A 287-nucleotide genomic window follows, 5' to 3' on the forward strand; every position below is an offset into this window, starting at 1 on the left:
CTCCCAAAGTGCTGGGATTACAGGCTTGAGCCACCACTCCCAGCCCACTAAATAACACATTCCCAAGTAATCCATAATTCAAAGGGGAAGTCTCAAGTGAAATAAAAAGTACATAGAATGGCATAGAAGTAAAAACACAGCATATAAAAATATATAGGATGTAGCTAAAACACTGCCAAGAGGAAAATTTATAACACTAAATGACTATATTAAATAGAAAAGAAGGAAAAAATTACTTAAGTTCTTACCTCAAGATACTAGAAAAAGTAGTGCAAAATAGACTCAAA

The sequence above is a fragment of the Chlorocebus sabaeus genome, chromosome 2 (genome assembly GCF_047675955.1).
Source record: "Chlorocebus sabaeus isolate Y175 chromosome 2, mChlSab1.0.hap1, whole genome shotgun sequence".
In the NCBI taxonomy this organism is placed as follows: domain Eukaryota; kingdom Metazoa; phylum Chordata; class Mammalia; order Primates; family Cercopithecidae; genus Chlorocebus; species Chlorocebus sabaeus.